At 48.1% G+C, this 19,570-nt stretch overlaps 5 non-coding genes across 5 annotated transcripts; all 5 read right to left on the bottom strand.

The window, feature by feature from the left end:
* Positions 1-60: 60 nt before the first annotated feature.
* trnas-uga (transfer RNA serine (anticodon UGA)) lies at positions 61-142 on the bottom strand. Its single transcript has one exon. It is a non-coding gene; the product is annotated as a tRNA-Ser (tRNA).
* Positions 143-2,640: 2,498 nt separating this feature from the next.
* Positions 2,641-2,713, bottom strand: trnak-uuu (transfer RNA lysine (anticodon UUU)). Its single transcript has one exon. It is a non-coding gene; the product is annotated as a tRNA-Lys (tRNA).
* A 611-nt stretch (positions 2,714-3,324) lies between these two features.
* Positions 3,325-3,406, bottom strand: trnas-aga (transfer RNA serine (anticodon AGA)). Its single transcript has one exon. It is a non-coding gene; the product is annotated as a tRNA-Ser (tRNA).
* A 13,392-nt stretch (positions 3,407-16,798) lies between these two features.
* trnas-uga (transfer RNA serine (anticodon UGA)) lies at positions 16,799-16,880 on the bottom strand. The gene has a single exon. It is a non-coding gene; the product is annotated as a tRNA-Ser (tRNA).
* Positions 16,881-17,699: 819 nt separating this feature from the next.
* On the bottom strand, positions 17,700-17,772 carry trnan-auu (transfer RNA asparagine (anticodon AUU)). Its single transcript has one exon. It is a non-coding gene; the product is annotated as a tRNA-Asn (tRNA).
* Between the last annotated feature and the right edge of the window lie 1,798 nt (positions 17,773-19,570).

Raw genomic sequence — 19,570 nt, 5'->3', positions numbered from 1 at the left:
AAGGACAATAGAAGGCACAATTACGTCACAGAAATCTAAAGCAATACTGCAAATCCCTCCCGTAGTCGGCAGAGTTCGAACCTGCGTGGGGAGACCCCAATGGATTTCAAGTCCATCGCCTTAACCTCTCGGCCACGACTACGCCTAATGTTAGATAGCAAGCGCCCTTGTCTGGTGGCGCCCTGCAAAGGCCAAGCTTCAGAAACAAAATCACGCAGAAAGATGAGGTGGTAAAAAATTTTCAACCTTCCCGTATACTCAACGGCAAAGGGTTGCCGTGACCCGGATTCAAACCGGGGTTGCTGCGGCCACAACGCACAGTACTAACCACTATACAATCACGGCGTGCCACTGGCTCACCCAAGACATCCCTTGGAGCCCGGATACAAGAAGGAGCAGCGGCGTGTTTGTCCATCGAAGAGGGACTGGACATTTCGCAAATAAGTGCGAGGACTGTTAAAAATGCATGGATGCTTTGCCTCATGGCCTTCAGCAAACAGCGTAGTCGGCAGGATTCGAACCTGCGCGGGGAGACCGCAATGGATTTCTAGTCCATCGCTTTAACCACTCGGCCACGACAACGGGAGTAGACCAATTTCTGCTCAGTTTGTATCCAACACTGCTGCCTGGCCTACTTGCAACCAACCCAGCTCAGTCAGCAAGCGGAGATTGCAAGCTAGCCCTGCAAGCGGGTAAAACAGCGGTCCCACTGAGGAGAAATCAGGCTGCCATGTCTCATCCTATGTAATGGGGTTTTTCAGGACTGGCCCTGGGGACCGACAGCACTGCACAATTGGGAAGTCTGTCTTATTCTACTCACTCTGTGAGCACTCTTTCCTAAAGGGCTGACCATCAGAATCAGGTTTGCCGAACAAGGGAGATGCACTGATCCCCGGGAGCAGGAAGGAACATCGCTCTAGTACAGAGTCAGCAGAAGAGATGGACCGTAGTGATAGCAAGCTGAGGCCTACAAAAAGAAGACTGACCTTCGCCCAAACAGGGACTTGAATTAAGCAGACAACCTTCTGCCATGTTGTCTGTAACACTGCTGCCTGACCTACTTGCAACCTAGCAAGCCGAGATTGTAAGCTAGCCCTGGAAGCGGCTAAAACAGCAGTCCCACTGAGGAGAAATCAGGCTGCCATGTCTCATCCTATGTAATGGCGTTTTTCAGTGCTGGGCCTGGGGACCGACAGCACTGCACAATTCGGAGGTCTGTCTTATTCTACTCACTCTGTGAGCGCGCTTTCCTAACGAGCTGACCATCAGAATCATGTGTGCCGAACAAGGGAGATGCACTGATCCCCGGGAGAAGGAAGGAACATCGCTCTAATACAGAGTCAGCAGAAGAGATGGACCCGTAGTGATAGCAAACTGAGCCCTCCAAAAAGTAGACTGACCTTCGCCCAAACAGGGACTTGAATTAAGCAGACTACCTTCTGCCCTGTTGTGTGTCACATTGCTGCCTGACCTACTTGCAACCTAGCAAGCCGAGATTGCAAGCTAGCACTGGAAGCGGGTAAAACAGCAGTCCCACTGAGGAGAAATCAGGCTGCCATGTCTCATCCTATGTAATGGGGTTTTTCAGTACTGGCCCTGGGGACCAACAGCACTGCACAATTGGGAAGTCCGTCTTATTCTACGTACTCTGTGAGCACTCTTTCCTAAAGGGCTGATCATCAGAATCAGGTGTGCCGAACAAGGGAGATGCACTGATCCCCGGGAGCAGGAAGGAACATCGCTCTAGTACAGAGTCAGCAGAAGAGATGGACCGTAGTGATAGCAAGCTGAGGCCTACAAAAAGAAGACTGACCTTTGCCCAAACCGGGACTTGAATTAAGCAGACAACCTTCTGCCATGTTGTGTGTAACACTGCTGCCTGACCTACTTGCAACCTAGCAAGCCGAGATTGTAAGCTAGCCCTGGAAGCAGCTAAAACAGCAGTCCCACTGAGGAGAAATCAGGCTGCCATGTCTAATCCTATGTAATGGAGTTTTTCAGTACTGGCCCTGGGGACCGACAGCACTGCACAAATGGGAGGTTTTTCTTATTCTACTCACTCCGTGAGCACTCTTTCCTAAAGGGCTGACCATCAGAATCATGTGTGCCGAACAAGGGAGATGCACTGATCCCCGGGAGAAGGAAGGAACATCGCTCTAATACAGAGTCAGCAGAAGAGATGGACCCGTAGTGTTAGAAAGTCGAGCCCTCCAAAAAGTAGACTGACCTTTGCCCAAACAGGGACTTGAATTAAGCCGACTACCTTCTGCCCTGTTGTGTCACATTGCAGCCTGACCTACTTGCAACCAAGCAAGCGGAGATTGCAAGCTAGCCCTGTAAGCGGGTAAAACAGCAGTCCCACTGAGGAGAAATCAGGCTGCCATGTCTCATCCTATGTAATGGGGTTTTTCAGTGATGGGCCTGCGGACCGACAGCACTGCACAATTCGGAGGTCTGTCTTATTCTACTCACTCTGTGAGCCCGCTTTCCTAACAAGCTGACCATCAGAATCAGGTGTGCCAAACAAGGGAGGTGCACTGATACCCTGGAGCAGGAAGGAACACCGCTCCAGTACAGATTCAGAAGAAGAGATGGACCGTAGTGATAGCAAGGTGACTCCGCCAAAAGCAGACTGACCTTAGCCCGAACAGGGACTTGAACCCTGGACCCTCAGATTAAAAGTCTGATGCTCTACCGACTGAGCTATCCGGTCTCTTGTGGAGCACTGTCTTCTCACCTTTTATAAAGCAGCAGTTTTACAACAAGCTGCCTAGAAGAGACCCAGGTGTCACGAGGATGAAAGCTAGAAGCAGTTATGGCACAGAGAGCGAAGGACCATAGAAGGCACAATTACCGTCACAGAAAGCTAAAGCAGTACTACAAATCCCTCCCGTAGTCGGCAGAGTTCGAACCTGCGCGGGGAGACCCCAATGGATTTCAAGTCCATCACCTTTACATCTCGGCCACGACTACGCCTAATGTTAGAAAGCAAGCGCCCTTGTCTGGTGGCGCCCTGCACAGGCCAAGCTTCAGAAACAAAATCACGCAGAAAGATGAGGTGGTAAAAAATTTTCAACCTTCCCGTATACTCAACGGCAAATGGTTGCCGTGACCCAGATTCGAACGAGGGTTGCTGCGGCCACCACACAGCATACTAACCACTATACGATCACGGCGTGCCACTGGCTCACCCAAGACAACCCCTGGAGCCCGGATACAAGAAGCAGCAGCGGCGTGTTTGTCCATCGAAGAGGGACTGGACATTTCGCAAATAAGTGCGAGGACAGTGAAAAATGCATGGATGCTTTGCCTCATGGCCTTCAGCGTAGTCGGCAGGATTCGAACCTGCGCGGGGAGACCCCAATGGATTTCTAGTCCATCGCCTTAACCACTCGGCCACGACTACGGGAGTGGACCAATTTCTGCTCAGTTTGTGTCCAACACTGCTGCCTGACCTACTTGCAACCAACCCAGCTCAGTCAGCAAGCGGAGATTGCAAGCTAGCCCTGCAAGCGGGTAAAACAGTGGTCCCACTGAGGAGAAATCAGGCTGCCATGTCTCATCCTATGTAATGGGGTTTTTCAGTACTGGCCCTGGGGACCGACAGCACTGCACAATTGGGAAGTCTGTCTTATTCTACTCACTCTGTGAGCACTCTTTCCTAAAGGGCTGACCATCAGAATCAGGTTTGCCGAACAAGGGAGATGCACTGATCCCCGGGAGCAGGAAGGAACATCGCTCTAGTACAGAGTCAGCAGAAGAGATGGACCGTAGTGATAGCAAGCTGAGGCCTACAAAAAGAAGACTGACCTTCGCCCAAACAGGGACTTGAATTAAGCAGACCACCTTCTGCCATGTTGTGTGTAACACTGCTGCCTGACCTACTTGCAACCTAGCAAGCCGAGATTGTAAGCTAGCCCTGGAAGCGGCTAAAACAGCAGTCCCACTAAGGAGAAATCAGGCTGCCATGTCTCATCCTATGTAATGGGGTTTTCAGTACTGGCCCTGGGGACCGACAGCACTGCACAAATGGGAGGTCTGTCTTATTCTACTCAATCCGTGAGCACTCTTTCTTAAAGGGCTGACCATCAGAATCATGTGTGCCGAACAAGGGAGATGCACTGATCCCCGGGAGAAGGAAGGAACATCGCTCTAATACAGAGTCAGCAGAAGAGATGGACCCGTAGTGATAGTAAGGTGACTCCGCCAAAAGCAGACAGACCTTCACCCTAACAGGGACTTGAACCCTGGACCCTCAAATTAAGCTAAAGCAATACTGCAAATCCCTCCCGTAGTCGGCAGAGTTCGAACCTGCGCAGGGAGACCCCAATGGATTTAAAGTCCATCGCCTTAACCTCTCGGCCAAAAACAGGGCAAAAGGGACTGCTACAAGGGGGAAAGTAAGGGAAAAGAGAAGGAGAAAGGAGGGAAAGCAAGAAAAAGAAAAAAAATTATCCATCAAACTTCATGAACACTCACAAAGGATTTAAGTAAAGTGTTTGATTGGTTTTTGACTATATTTTTAATAAAAAAATTAATAATTATAATAATAATCTGACAAACACACCACAAACTCTTGCCAGGACTTGCACCTGGAATCTTCCACCCAAAGGGTGGATGTGTTACTATTACACCACAAGAGCTGTGTCTTTCCTTTTTTTTACAAACACTGCAAATGAAACACTGGAAACAGCAACTAAAAACAAAATGTTCACAGCACAACACACACACAGCACAACATATGCAACTATATAAAAACCTAACTATATACATTACTATATACACCAATGAAAAAAAAATCAAAGAACTCCCTGTACTTTCTCTCTCCACTGTGCAACAGAGAGGCCTGAGGCTGGACAATACCACCGGCCCTTCAGCTGAGTGTGGCCAGTTGTCTTATTTTTTGCCAGCCCACACTGCTTGCAGATATAGTGATATATATCCTTTGCTAGTCGTTTCCATGGTGGTTCACCTCTAGCCACTCACTCCTCATCCTCTTGGGCAGCTTTCTGCCTTCTCCATGTGCGCTGCCTGGGCTGAGTGGTAGGACAAGTTTGTGATGGCAAGGTATTAGGCTTCTGGAATTGGGGAGGGGGCTGGAATTGGGGAGGTGGCTGGAATTGGGAAGGTGGCTGGAATTGGGGAGGGGGCTGGAATTGGAAAGGTGGCTGGAATTGGAGAGGGGGCTGGAATTGGGGAGGGGGATGGAATTGGGTAGAATGAGGCAGTGGTAGACCTGGTTGGTAGCTGGGAAAGGGTGGGTAGGACCCAGGGGGGAATGCAAAGTGTGGTGCTGGTGGGTATATGGGAAATGCAGAGTAAGATCAAGGAGGAGGGGTGGGCATTGGGCACCTGTTGGAGATACGCTTACGAATGAAGGCCTCTCCCTCCTGATTTGCTGAATCCTGAAATACCATGGCCTCATGCCCATGCTGTGCAGGAACAGCTGGAAGTTCGCGCACTTCAGGAAGAGCCTCCTTTGCCAAATATACTTGTTTGGGCAGTGCAGTACCCTGCAGAAGCATGTCTCTGTCTACACGTTTCTGTCTTTTTAGTAGCCTGCAAGAGAAACATTCTTCATCTTAAATTAGCAATTTAAGTGAATAAAAGCCCATTGTCTTTACTTCCTGTAGCATCATTTTTAAAAGCATGTACAAGAAGGTTTTATAAGTACAATCTTGATATACTACTGTGATTGTGCAAAAGTATCGCATAAAACAAGACTCACCACGAGGAGACAGTAGTGGTGTTTATCGGGACCAAAACTAGGTTAGTCTGTCCTAGAACCTCTCTGCTGTCCTCCATCAGCTGTTTTAAGTGGCTGTATACCACCACAATAGATTGTGGAATTGGCAGAGTTTTTCCTTGTGTGTCCCTGGGCCTGTTCCGTGCTTGCTGAAACTCTTTCAAAAGCCTTAGGCAAACACATTCACAGACCCTGTGGACTTCAGGGTCCTGAGCTGCCTGCCCATGAGTCATGAACAATCTATGGAAAAGAAAGATGATATAATCTGAACTGTATACTGGGTTATAAACTAGTGACGATCCAAATAGTCAAATTACCTCTCTGCTGCCTGCTGTCCTGGAGCAGAGCCACTCTGCTTCCTGGATGCTCTCCAAGGTCCTGTCAAAGCCTTCTTCTTAACCCTCTGGCTATATTTTGATGGTACCTTGTCCATGGCATGCAGAGCCATGTACAGCTGGACTATGTTGGCCTCCTCTTGTGATGACAAGGCAGTGATCGTTCGGTTTAGGCCAACCAAGTAGGCTGCCAGGGCATCAACTGCCTCCCAGCCCAAGACACCTCTGGAATCACACTGTGTACTCTGGAAATTGAGAAAAATGCCAAACACAGTCCAATAAACATATACGGTGTTGTAATAATTATTTTGCATTGTACATGCATATATTTTAACTTTACACATTGGTGACAATAGGCGTTTTGCACTGTACCAGATAAATTTTTTTTAAAAGTAAAAAATAGTACAGGATAGCAATATTACCTGGCTTGATGTGCTAGGACTTGCAGTGTCATCCTCCTCTTCCTCAGTGACCTCCTCATCTGGGGATTTGGGTTCAGTGTCACCCACCTGACTTGTCACCTGGACCTGCACGACAGCTACTGGAGAGTCATCAGCCCTAAGGTCAGCTGCATGGCACACAGTCGTGTCAATTTCACTATCCTCTTCGGGCTCCTCTGGGGGGACTTCAGGCATGTCATTGTGGTGTGCAATCAACTGGTCGCCTCTATTGGACTGGGCCAACAAGTACTCCACTGCAATGCGCTCCCCTGCAATAATTTCTACCACATTGTTAATGGGGAGAGGACACACACACTCACACACACACACAAACAAACAAACACAGGAGAGAGAGAAATACTCCAATGCTCAGCATTTTCCTGTGAGATATCTTACCAGTGGGTTTTCCTGGAGGGGTAAATTCTGGCATCAAAGCCCGACCAAGGACCCGTTGGCTCATGCTGTTTAAATGAGACATTGTGCAGATATCAAATGTCCTTAGGGTTGAGGCCCCCACCACAGATACAGCTTCTTTTGCCCGGCTCATGTTCCACACTGATCCCCGGGAGCAGGAAGGAACATCGCTCTAGTACAGAGTCAGCAGAAGAGATGGACCGTAGTGATAGCAAGCTGAGGCCTACAAAAGAAGACTGACCTTCGCCCAAACAGGGACTTGAATTAAGCAGACCACCTTCTCCTATGTTGTGTGTAACACTGCTGCCTGACCTACTTGCAACCTAGCAAGCGGAGATTGTAAGCTAGCCCTGGAAGCGGCTAAAACAGCAGTCCCACTGAGGAGAAATCAGGCTGCCATGTCTCATCCTATGTAATGGGGTTTTTCAGTACTGGAAAAAAGAATGAATGAAAAATAGGCGGAAAATAGTTTATTTGAATTTGGCGCTCTCTCCTGAGAACTGGTGACGCGCTCTGACGCACCGGTCAGCTGATGGAGGCGGAACTTACAGCGATTGCAAATTCCTGTCTTTCTTTTTATTTTAGAGAGTTTTTATATATGTGAGAGTGTGTTTTATGTTGAATGTGAATGTATGTGCATGATTACCATCTGTTTGAGTGCAAATCAGCCCAAATCAGCTCGCTATTACTGAATGGTCACGGCTATCAAAGTGAACGCGTCTATATGAATAGGGAGAGTGGATTATCTACTTCGGAACATTTGTGTTATTACCATCTGTATAAGTGGCCATCAGCACATCATTACTTATTTGCATCGTAATTCATTGTAAAATATGCATCTCTAGCAATCTCAGGATGTTTTATATTGGCAAACAATGTTAAATCTTTTTTTATTTTTCTTATTATTCTTATTTTTCTTACTCAAATTATTCTTATTGTATTTTTCTACTGCTCAAATAAATCATTTATATGATGTCTAAGTTTATGTCTAGTGTTTTATAATTGAAAAAAACTATGCAGTGGAATGTTTACTGACTAAATAGTTTGTAGAAGTCTTCAATACTATTGGGAAATATATTTTCTTATATTTGGGGGGGTGGGGGGTGTAGACATAGTCTCAGAAAAATATTTGCAGGAGTCTCATTTTTCATTATATTTTATTCAGATTTGAAATAGAAACTCATGAGACATGTGGCTTTCAACCCATTACTTTTCTAGATTGCTCCAGGACTTATTTCATGTATTTTTATATCAAATAAAAAAATATTTAAGAGTGGTAAAAAAAAATTCAAGGCACTTTAGTGTCTATAACTTTTAATATTTTTGAGAATTATCAAATCTGGTTGATAAAAAGTGAAGCCCAAAGGGTCTTCTTTCTAAAGACACCACAATTATGTTTGTAACACACTGAAGTAGGAAACTATTACGATTATAAGTTAGTTAGAGCACTTTCAGCTGTGAGTCCCATAATGGGGGGTGCTGGCTAACAGGTTAAACCTCAGGTGGACACATATCTCACTTGCCATTTATTCATATTGGATGTACACCAAATTTGGGGCACCGTATCTCCGCCTCCCGGGGGTTCAGGGACTTGTGGCTGGTGGTGTCGGATAGAGGTCCCCCTGGTCTGATTTTGACCCGATTTTGGTGCAGTTTGGCCCCGTTTTGGCGGAGTTACAGCTTGGCAAAGTGTGTGACATTTTGGTTAATATTCACCACATGTGGTGAATATTGAATATACACATTTTTTCTATGCATATTTCTACAGTGTTATGGGATAAAACTTACAAAAATGGATTCCTGGGAGCTAAAATTTATCTGTCCACGGAACCATTAGGAAGGGCGTGCTGAATAAATCGTAAATGGGAGGGTTTTTTTTTTAAAAAATGTCCATTTACAATTTATTCAGCGGGACCTCCGTAGTGCTCCCGTGGACATAATTTTTTTATGCATATTTTACATTATTATTGGATAAAACTTACATGAATGGATTCCTCTGAGTGTCCTGAGTACAGTACAGGTGTTTTCATTAACCATATTGCAAATTTACCTCCTGACCACCATGAAAACAGATCCCGATGCAGTGTTATTTTCTGCTAAAAGGTTGCAAGCTATAGCAGTTTTAACACATGGCCAGTCTTCATTATTACGTGATAAAACTTACATGAATGGGTTCCCCTTGGTGTCCTGAGTACATTACAGGTATTTTCATTAACAATAACACACATTTGAAATAAATAAAGTTAAATACAGTTGCTATTTAATGAACAGTGAGATACGCACCACATGTGGTGCACATGTGTGCCAAAATTCAACGCTCATTTTTATGCAAATTCTACAGTATTATGTGATAAAACTTACATGAATGGATTCCTCTTAGTGTGCTGAGTACAGTACAGGTGTTTCCTCTAGGCCTCATCCTAAGATTTTTCTTCCGACTTCCACCCCCCTCGAGCTGCCTTCTCTAGCCGGGGAGGGTGCACCCTGGCCGGCATGGATGAGTACTTGCGAGGGTGTGGATGGTACTATTTATTGCTAATATCTCCGCGAAGCAGTGGACTTCGGGGCTGAAATTCAGGGGATCCCTAGAGGGTCGTTCCTGAGTTTTAATGGTTCAAATTCAACATTTTGGGGGGCCGTAACTCCGACCCCCGGGGTGATAGGGACATGTTGCAAATGTCGTAGGATAGACGGCCCCATGGTCTGACTTTGATCCGATTTTGGTGCAGTTTGGCCCCGTTTTGGCGGAGTTACAGCCTGACATATATACATATTTCTACAGTATTATGGGACAAAACTTACAAAAATGGGTTCCTTGGAGCTTGCAGAGTACAGCAGATGAGACTTCAACCACGAAATCGCTAAAATGTATCTGTCCATGGAACCATTAGGAAGGACGTGCTGAATAAATGGCAAATGGGAGTTTTTTTTTTTTTTAAATTCCATTTACAATTTATTCAGCGGGACCTCCATAATGCTCCCGTGGACATTCATTTTTATGCAAATTCTACAGTATATTCTGATAAAACTTACATGAATGGAGTCTGCTGAGCATGCTGTGTACAGTAGAGGTGTTTCCATTAAAAATATTGCACTCATTTGAAATGAATCAAGTTAAATAGACTTGCTATTTGATAATCTGCAAGTGGACACATATGCCGTCAAATAAATTGAGGGTGGACATGCAATTAACCAAAATCCAACATTTTTTCTAAAAATCTTTTCCCCTCTTTTTGAGTAAGTTATGGCCGGTCAAATTTTGGGACTTCTCTTAGTGTGCTGAGTACAGTACAGGTGTTTTCTCTAGGCCTCATCCTAAGATTTTTCTTCCGACTTCCACCCCCCTCGAGCTGCCTTCTCTAGCCGGGGAGGGTGCACCCTGGCCGGCATGGATGAGTAGGTGCGAGGGGGGTGGATGGTACTATTTTTTTGCTAATTTCTCCGTGATGCGGTGGACCCCGGGGCTGAAATTCGGGGGATCCCTAGAGGGTCAAGGGGCCTACCGTTTGCGACAACCTTTGAGTTCCTGGGTGGTCCGGTTCCTGGGTTATAACGGTTCAAATCCCACATTTTGTGGGGCCGTAACTCGGACCCCCGGGGTCATAGGAACATGGGGCTGGTGTCATCGGATAGAGGTCTCCAAGGTCTAATTTTTTTGTCCAGAGTTTGGTGTTTTTTCCCATCTTTTTGGGTGAGTTATGGCCGGTCAAATTTTGGGACCTTTTGCATTTGCGGGCCCGTATCTCTGGCCCCTGGGGGTCTATCGACTTGGGGGAGGTGGCTTCAGAGAGGGCCCTTCGAGGGCTATCACGTCACCGAGTTTCAAGTCACTAGGTCTCTTCCTTCCATTTGAGTATCAAAAATGTGGGGGGCCATAACTTCGCCCCCCGGGGTGTTATGGATGGGGGGCAGTGGTGTTCGGTAGGCCTTCTGGAGGTCTTACTCTGACCCGAGTTTGGTGCAGTTTGGCCCCGTTTTGTCGGAGTTACAGCTTGGCAAAGTGTGTGACATTTTGGTGAACATGCACCACATGTGGTGAAATTAACCAAAATCCAGTGCCCTGAGTTAGACGTCTTCACGTTTCCAAAAATTTGTGCCCAAACCCGAAAGAGACCCGTAATGTACTACACCGAACCGACCCGGACCCGTCTAATATTTCAAAAGCCGGACCCGGACCCGTGTAGATCCGAGAAATGCCTATCCGGACCCGACCCAGACCCGTATATTATTTGAAATCTGGACCCGAACCCGCTGGGAAGACACAGACCCGACTGGACCCGACGTTCACATATTCCACCATAAAATTGCTATTACAAATCAATAAACCTGTTGCGAAAAATACAGCTTTTTGTCTTACCTAATTTAAAGAGCCGTAGTCTCTCCTCATTGTACCTGACTGCCTGTGATGCATTACAATCCTCCGACAAGAAAGTTATTCATGTTATTCCTCTCGTTATTCCAAGTCCAAGCTGAATCCACTCATTATTTCAGTTTCAAAAGTCCACTTGATGTCACGGTGACGGATGACAAATGCAACTGTGCATATGTACATTCTGACTTGAGTTAATTCGCATAATAACTTAGACTGGTTGCCCTTTTGAACTATAATAACGATCGCTCGTGCAATGCCATGGCCACTGACGTTATTTATTTGCTATCATCTGATCTCTGTGCTCTCTGATCTGCATCGAGTCTGAATCTGAACCACTAAAATTTTAAGATTAAACGGTTCATTTATAATATTATAAAAATGGGAGAAAATGTAAAACGCGGTTTGGCGGTCGAAGTGTCCCTCACTGAAACATGAAATGCGCTCGAGACTGCACATGCGTGCTAGCTGTATCAACCGAAAAAGCTTTAACGCAGTTTGAGCGTTATAGAAAACATTCATGTGACAGTTCACCTCAGATTGTGTTGCTGATTTGAAATATATTAAATATGAGTGTGTCATGTCTGCAAGCATTATTACCGTGCGTGCACTTGTATTAACTCTGAGTCTGCGCGCTCTGCTTCTAAAAGCAGTGAGAGAGAGAGATCACTTTTTTTGGCGCCCTCTTTTCTTTTCCTAATTTTACAAGTTGCAAGTTACAAAAAACACAAGCAGTCTTTGATCATGGCCGGGTGTTCTCCGGCTGATGATTTAAAATATAGACCCGAACCCGTACGGGTCCCGGGTCGGGTACGGGGTCGACGGGTCTCGGGTGCACTGTGAAGACCTCTACCCTGAGTACAGTACAAGTGTTTTCTTTAGGCCTCATAAAAAAAATTTTCTTCTGACTTCCACCCCCCTCGAGCTGCCTTCTCTAGCCGGGGAGGGTGCACCCTGGCCGGCATGGATGAGTAGGTGCGAGGGGGGTGGATGGTACTATTTTTTTGCTAATATCTCCGCGATGTGGTGGACCCCACGGCTGAAATTCGGGGGATCCCTAGAGGGTCGTGGACACGACGTGGACACGACTCCCAAGAGTCCGATCGGGCCGAATTTTGGATATGTGTCTCGAGGGGATCCCCTCGACTGGGCACAGAAGTCTGGTGGCCCTACCACCTTCTTTAGGGGTCAAACGGTCACAGAAGGGACCCCACGTCCACAAAAGCGTTACGCGTTTTGATGGGAGGTGGGACGTCCACAGTTCGGAGACGATAGGTCGTAGGGCCCCCAGATTTGAGATTCTGGCATCTCAGGGGCCCCTCACCCAAGGCCCCGAAGCACGTAGTCGTAGGACTAAAGGGAAAAAAGTGCATCGAACTAGGGCCCCGCGCTTTTGACTGCATGATCCAGGGGCCCCAAAGATGCACCGTTCTGAATTTCGGGCCCCTGGGACTTTTCTAAAAAAAACCCACCTGCCATTTATTTGAATGTGTTCAGCATAGCGGGTTCGTGGACACTGATTGCAAGGGCTCTTGGGCCCCGGGCCTTCATAAGCTTACTGGGGGAGGCCCCAGGAGCCACCGTTCCAAGTTTTGGGCCCCAGGGATGTCTCAGAAAAAAATGTCCAACCGAGGCCCTTTTCTAACGCTAATGGTCAAATGGACAAATATTGGGTACGTGGGACCCAGGGGTGGGGTCCGCAAATGTTCCGCATGTGATCTGGGCTCATTCCGTGAACATAATGGTCAAATGGACAAATAGTGGGTTCGTGGGACCCAGGGTGGGGGTCCGCAAGTGGTCCGCAGATGATCCGCAGTCATTGTGTGAACATAATGGTCAAATGGACAAATAGTGGGTCAGTGGGACCCAGGGTGGGGGTCCGCAAGTGGTCCGCAGATGATCCTCAGTCATTGTGTGAACATAATGGTCAAATGGACAAATAGTGGGTTCGTGGGACCCAGGGTGGGGGTCCGCAAGTGGTCCGCAGATGATCCGCAGTCATTGTGTGAATATAATGGTCAAATGGACAAATAGTGGGTTCGTGGGACCCAGGGTGGGGGTCCGCAAGTGGTCCGCAGATGTTCCGCAGTCATTGTGTGAATATAATGGTCAAATGGACAAATACTGGGTTCGTGGGACCCAGGGTGGGGGTCCGCAAGGGGTCCGCAGATGATCCGCAGATGATCCGCAGTCATTGTGTGAATATAATGGTCAAATGTACAAATAATGGGTTCGTGGGACCCGGGTTGGGGGTCCGACGGGGGTCCGCACCGGTTCCATGGTCATTCTGTAACTTTAAAGGTCAAATGGACAAAAATTGGTTTCGTGGGCAAAAAAATCGTCCACCCCCCATTCGGGTAAATGCCACTGTTTTAAACCTGAGGTGTACTGCTCCGTGCGCCACCCTGTGGAGAAGTGCTGTATGGCATTTAGGGGCCTCAAATTTGGGTAAGCTTCCGCGAGGCCCCTTGGGGGACCAGATCCTCCCGCGCCGGTCAGGGGTCTCACGTGGGCCAGCGCAGTCCGGCAGACATCGACACCGCGTCCGGCAAAAAAATTTTGGGGTCAGCGCGCAGTTCCCCTTAACCCACGTACACGAGCCCTCAAACTTATACCTGAATGGACGCTCCAAAAAAAATGGACACACTTTATGGACACTCTTTCCTAAAGGGCTGACCATAAGAATCAGGTGTGCCGAACAAGCCAACCAATTTCTGCTCAGTTTGTGTCCAACACTGCTGCCTGACCTACGTGCAACCAACCCAGCTCAGTCAGCAAGCGGAGATTGCAAGCTAGCCCTGCAAGCGGGTAAAACAGCGGTCCCACTGAGGAGAAATCAGGCTGCCATGTCTCATCCTATGTAATGGGGTTTTTCAGTACTGTCCCTGGGGACCGACAACACTGCACAATTGGGAAGTCTGTCTTATTCTACTCACTCTGTGATCACTCTTTCCTAAAGGGCTGACCATCAGAATCAGGTTTGCCGAAAGAGGGAGATGCACTGATCCCCGGGAGCAGAAAGGAACATCGCTCTAGTACAGAGTCAGCAGAAGAGATGGACCGTAGTGATAGCAAGCTAAGGCCTACAAAAAGAAGACTGACCTACGCCCAAACAGGGACTTGAATTAAGCAGACCACCTTCTGCCATGTTGTGTGTAACACTGCTGCCTGACCTACTTGCAACCTAGCAAGCCGAGATTGTAAGCTAGCCCTAGAAGCGGGTAAAACAGCAGTCCCACTGAGGAGAAATCAGGCTGCCATTTCTCATCCTATGTAATGGGGTTTTTCAGTGCTGGGCCTGGGGACCGACAGCACTGCACAATTCTGAGGTCTGTCTTATTCTACTCACTCTGTGAGCGCGCTTTCCTAACGAGCTGACCATCAGAATCAGGTGTGCCAAACAAGGGAGGTGCACTGATACCCTGTAGCAGGAAGGAACACCGCTCCAGTACAGATTCAGAAGAAGAGATGGACCGTAGTGATAGCAAGGTGACTCCGCCAAAAGCAGACAGACCTTCGCCCGAACAAGGACTTGAAGCCTGGACCCTCAGATTAAAAGTCTGATGCTCTACCAACTGAGCTATCCGGGCTCTTGTGGAGCACTGGCTTCTCACCTTTTATAAAGCAGCAGTTTTACAACAAGCTGCCTAGAAGAGACGCAGGTGTCACGAGGATGAAAGCTAGAAGCAGTTATGGCACAGAGAGCGAAGGACCATAGAAGGCACAATTACAGTCACAGAAACAACGCAGAGTATTAACCAGTATACGATCACGATGTGCCACTGGCTCACACAAGAAAATCCTTGGAGCCCGGATATAAGAAGAAGCAGCAGCGTCGTGTTTGTCCATCGAAGAGTAATAAGTGCGAGGACCGTGAAAAATGCATGGATGCGTTGCCTCATGGCCTTCAGCAAACAGCGTAGTCAGCAGGATTCGAACCTGCGCGGGAAGACACCAATGGATTTCAAGTCCATCACCTTAACCACTCATCCACGACTACGGGAGTAGACCAATTTCTGCTCAGTTTGTGTCCAACACTGCTGCCTGACCTACTTGCAACCAACCCAGCTCAGTCAGCAAGCGGAGATTGCAAGCTAGCCCTGCAAGCGGGTAAAACAGCGGTCCCACTGAGGAGAAATCAGGCTGCCATGTCTCATCCTATGTAATGGGGTTTTTCAGTACTGGCCCTGGGGACCGACAACACTGCACAATTGGGAAGTCTGTCTTATTCTACTCACTCTGTGATCACTCTTTCCTAAAGGGCTGACCATCAGAATCAGGTTTGCCGAAAGAGGGAGATGCACTGATCCCTGGGAGCAGAAAGGAACATCGCTCTAGTACAGAGTCAGCAGAAGAGATGGACCGTAGTGATAGCAAGCTGAGGCCTACAAAAAGAAGACTGACCTTCGCCCAAACAGGGACTTGAATTAAGCAGACCAACTTCTGCCCTGTTGTGTGTCACATTGCTGCCTGACCTACTTGCAACCTAGCAAGCCGAGATTGTAAGCTAGCCCTGGAAGCGGGTAAAACAGCAGTCCCACTGAGGAGAAATCAGGCTGCTATGTCTCATCCTATGTAATGGGGTTTTTCAGTGCTGGGCCTGGGGACCGACAGCACTGCACAATTCGGAGGTCTGTCTTATTCTACTCATTCTGTGACCTCGCTTTCCTAACGAGCTGACCATCAGAATCAGGTGTGCCAAACAAGGGAGGTGCACTGATACCGTGGAGTAGGAAGGAACACCGCTCCAGTACAGATTCAGAAGAAGAGATGGACCGTAGTGATAGCAAGGTGACTTCGCCAAAAGCAGACAGACTTTCACCCGAACGGGGACTTGAACCCTGGACCCTCAGATTAATAGTCTGATTCTCTACCGACTGGGCTATCCCGGCTCTTGTGGAGCACTGGCTTCTCACCTTTTATAAAGCAGCAGTTTTACAACAAGCTGCCCAGAAGAGACGCAGGTGTCACGAGGATGAAAGCTAGAAGCAGTTATGGCACAGAGAGCGAAGGACCATAGAAGGCACAATTACAGTCACAGAAAGCTAAAGCAATACTGCAAATCCTTCCGGAAATGGGAAGAGTTCGAACCTGAGCAGGGAGACCCCAATGGATTTCAAGTCCATCGCCTTAACCTCCCGGCCACGACTACGCCTAATGTTAGAAAGCAAGCCCCCTTGTCTGATGGCGCCCTGCACAGGCCAAGTTTCAGAAACAAAATCACGCAGAAAGATGAGGTGGTAAAAAAATTTCAACCTTCCCGTATACTCAACGGCAAAGGGTTGCCATGACCCGGATTTGAACCGGGGTTGCTGCGGCCACAACGCAGAGTATTAACCAATATACGATCACGATGTGCCACTGGCTCACACAAGAAAATCCCTGGAGCCCGGATATAAGAAGCAGCAGCGTCGTGTTTGTCCATCGAAGAGTAATAAGTGCGAGGACCGTGAAAAATGCATGGATGCTTTGCCTCATGGCCTTCAGCAAACAGCGTAGTCAGCAGGATTCGAACCTGCGCGGGAAGACCCCAATGGATTTCAAGTCCATCACCTTAACCACTCGTCCACGACTACGGGAGTAGACCAATTTCTGCTCAGTTTGTGTCCAACACTGCTGCCTGACCTACTTGCAACCAACCCAGCTCAGTCAGCAAGCGGAGATTGCAAGCTAGCCCTGCAAGCGGGTAAAACAGCGGTCCCACTGAGGAGAAATCAGGCTGCCATGTCTCATCCTATGTAATGGGGTTTTTCAGTACTGGCCCTGGGGACCGACAACACTGCACAATTGGGAAGTCTGTCTTATTCTACTCACTCTGTGATCACTCTTTTCTAAAGGGCTGACCATCAGAATTAGGTTTGCCGAAAGAGGGAGATGCACTGATCCCTGGGAGCAGAAAGGAACATCGCTCTAGTACAGAGTCAGCAGAAGAGATGGACCGTAGTGATAGCAAGCTGAGGCCTACAAAAAGAAGACTGACCTTCGCCCAAACAGGGACTTGAATTAAGCAGACCAACTTCTGCCCTGTTGTGTGTCACATTGCTGCCTGACCTACTTGCAACCTAGCAAGCCGAGATTGTAAGCAAGCCCTGGAAGCGGGTAAAACAGCAGTCCCACTGAGGAGAAATCAGGCTGCTATGTCTCATCCTATGTAATGGGGTTTTTCAGTGCTGGGCCTGGGGACCGACAGCACTGCACAATTCGGAGGTCTGTCTTATTCTACTCACTCTGTGAGCTCGCTTTCCTAACGAGCTGACCATCAGAACCAGGTGTGCCAAACAAGGGAGGTGCACTGATACCGTGGAGTAGGAAGGAACACCGCTCCAGTACAGATTCAGAAGAAGAGATGGACCGTAGTGATAGCAAGGTGACTTCGCCAAAAGCAGACAGACTTTCGCCCGAACGGGGACTTGAACCCTGGACCCTCAGATTAATAGTCTGATTCTCTACCGACTGGGCTATCCCGGCTCTTGTGGAGCACTGGCTTCTCACCTTTTATAAAGCAGCAGTTTTACAACAAGCTGCCCAGAAGAGACGCAGGTGTCACGAGGATGAAAGCTAGAAGCAGTTATGGCACAGAGAGCGAAGGACCATAGAAGGCACAATTACCGTCACAGAAAGCTAAAGCAATACTGCAAATCCCTCCCGTAGTCGGTAGAGTTCGAACCTGCGCGGGGAGACCCCAATGGATTTCAAGTCCATCGCCTTAACCTCTCGGCCACGACTACGCCTAATGTTAGAAAGCAAGCCCCCTTGTCTGGTGGCGCCCTCACAGGCCAAGCTTCAGAAACAAAATCACGCAGAAAGATGAGGTGGTAAAATTTTTTCAACCTTCCCGTATACTCAACAGCAAAGGATTGCCGTGACCCGGATACGAGCCGGGGTTGCTGCGGCCAAAACGCAGAGTACTAACCACTATACGATCAAGGCGTGCCACTGGCTCACCCAAGACAACCCCTGGAGCCCGGATACAAAAAGCAGCAGCGGCGTGTTTGTCCATCGAAGAGGGACTGGACATTTCGCAAATAAGTGCGAGGACCGTGAAAAATGCATGGACGCTTTGCCTCATGGCCTTTAGCAAACAGCGTAGTCTGCAGAATTCGAACCTGCGCGGCGAGACCCCAATGGATTTCTAGTCCATCGCCTTAACCACTCGGCCACAACTACGGGAGTAGACCAATTTCTGCTCAGTTTGTGCCCAACACTGCTGCCTGACCTGCTTGCAACCAACCCAGCTCAGTCAGCAAGCGGAGATTGCAAGCTAGCCCTGCAAGCGGGTAAAAAAGCTGTCCCACTGAGGAGAAATCAGGCTGCCATGTCTCATCCTATGTAATGGGGTTTTTCAGTACTGGCCCTGGGGACCGACAGCACTGCACAATTGGGAAGTCTGTCTTATTCTTCTCACTCTGTGAGCACTCTTTTTAAACGGCTGACCATCAGAATCAGGTGTGCCTAACAAGGGAGATGCACTGATCCCCGGGAGCAGGAAGGAACATCGCTCTAGTACAGAGTCAGCAGAAGAGATGGACCGTAGTGATAGCAAGCTGAGGCCTACAAAAAGAAGACTGACCTTCGGCCAAACAGGGACTTGAATTAAGCAGACCACCTTCTGCCATGTTGTGTGTAACACTGCTGCCTGACCTACTTGCAACCTAGCAAGCCGAGATTCTAATCTAGCCCTGGAAGCGGCTAAAACAGCAGTCCCACTGAGGAGAAATCAGGCTGCCATGTCTCATCCTATGTAATGGGGTTTTTCAGTACTGGCCCTGGGGACCGACAGCACTGCACAAATGGGAGGTCTGTCTTATTCTACTCACTCCGTGAGCACTCTTTCCTAAAGGGCTGACCATCAGAATCATGTGTGCCGAACAAGGGAGATGCACTGACCCCCTGGAGAAGGAAGGAACATCGCTCTAATACAGAGTCAGCAGAAGAGATGGACCCGTAGTGATAGCAAGCTGAGGCCTCCAAAAAGTAGACTGACCGTCGCCCAAACAGGGACTTGAATTAAGCAGACCACCTTCTGCCCTGTTGTGTGTCACATTGCTGCCTGACCTACTTGCAACCTAGCAAGCCGAGATTGTAAGCTAGCCCTGGAAGCGGGTAAAACAGCAGTCCCACTGAGGAGAAATCAGGCTGCCATGTCTCATCCTATTGCAACCCTTCCTATCCTGCTCATAAGAGGATGGGCCCTAGGTTCGTTTCATATATACTCTCGTATGTGTGTGATATTCTGGATTAAATATATGGGTCACTAAAATGCCTT

Source organism: Carassius carassius, chromosome 18, assembly GCF_963082965.1.
Source record: "Carassius carassius chromosome 18, fCarCar2.1, whole genome shotgun sequence".
Classification (NCBI taxonomy): domain Eukaryota; kingdom Metazoa; phylum Chordata; class Actinopteri; order Cypriniformes; family Cyprinidae; genus Carassius; species Carassius carassius.
The sequence above is the reverse complement of the archived record's forward strand: the minus strand, read 5'-3'. Positions and strand labels throughout refer to the sequence as shown.